Source organism: Seriola lalandi, unplaced genomic scaffold, assembly GCF_002814215.2.
Source record: "Seriola lalandi dorsalis isolate HSWRI2012SDOR001 ecotype SW California unplaced genomic scaffold, Sedor1 jcf7180001961805, whole genome shotgun sequence".
Taxonomy (NCBI): Eukaryota; Metazoa; Chordata; class Actinopteri; order Carangiformes; family Carangidae; genus Seriola; species Seriola lalandi.
In genome coordinates this window covers 1-811 of record NW_019432474.1, presented here as the reverse complement: position 1 = coordinate 811, position 811 = coordinate 1, and the positions used below count along the sequence as shown (strand labels likewise).

Genomic DNA, 811 nt, shown 5'->3' with positions numbered 1-811 from the left:
ACATCTCAAACTGTAGTTAACTGTCTCTCCTCAGTGAAGGAATTCAAGGCGAAATTGAGATTGGTCTTCTGGGGCTGTAGGTACATTATCGTAGATCGGATGGCCATCATAAAGTCCTCCAGAAATTATGAGGGTATCATCATCTGCCACGAATGCATCTGTTGAAAATTAGATAGGTATTTTTAACTGCTAATAATTAGCAAAATAGATTGTATTGATTGTATGATGAATGGGTGGCTCCTTACCTGTGTCATCAGTGTTGTTAAGAGGCTGATGCAAGTATTGGATTTTCTGTTTGCATCTATGAAACATAAATATAACCAATGCCACACCAAACACTCCTAGTGCAACACTCTAGACAATGGTCATGTTCTTTTCTGAAATGTCCAGTCCAAAACCTAGTAGCACAGCAAAAAGGCAGGGAAAGTAATTGACAGAAGTTCAACGAAAACATGAAATGAGCAATTAAATTATTAATAAATTCTGCGAATTAGAACATGTAGCCTGATACTTACCTTGTGTGATTCTGTCCACTGAATCTGAAGTTGTATTAGTGTTAGATGAATTTGCAATTGTAATTACTGAAGTATCCGGTGTACTTATGTAACCTGCTGTGGACTGGATTACTGGCATTGTCACAGCTGTAAATGAGGAAGTGTGAGTGCCAGGTGTGGTAGTTGTCAGTAAATTACTATTTGTTAGAGGATTCAAGATGGTTGTTGACTGATAAGTCTGCGGGTGACTTGTGGTTTCATTGAATGTTTCATTGTCCCAGGTTGTGCTGGTAAATGAAGTTGTGTCCTCACTTATG

The 811-nt window shown here is 38.3% G+C and overlaps 1 pseudogene across 1 annotated transcript; it reads right to left on the bottom strand.

Moving 5' to 3' along the window:
• Positions 1-7: 7 nt before the first annotated feature.
• Positions 8-807, bottom strand: LOC111669634 (uncharacterized; annotated as a pseudogene). Its single transcript, XR_002761801.2, has 3 exons — positions 516-807; positions 246-398; positions 8-158 (listed from the first exon to the last, which is right to left on the bottom strand). The product of XR_002761801.2 is annotated as an uncharacterized LOC111669634 (transcript).
• Positions 808-811: the final 4 nt, after the last annotated feature.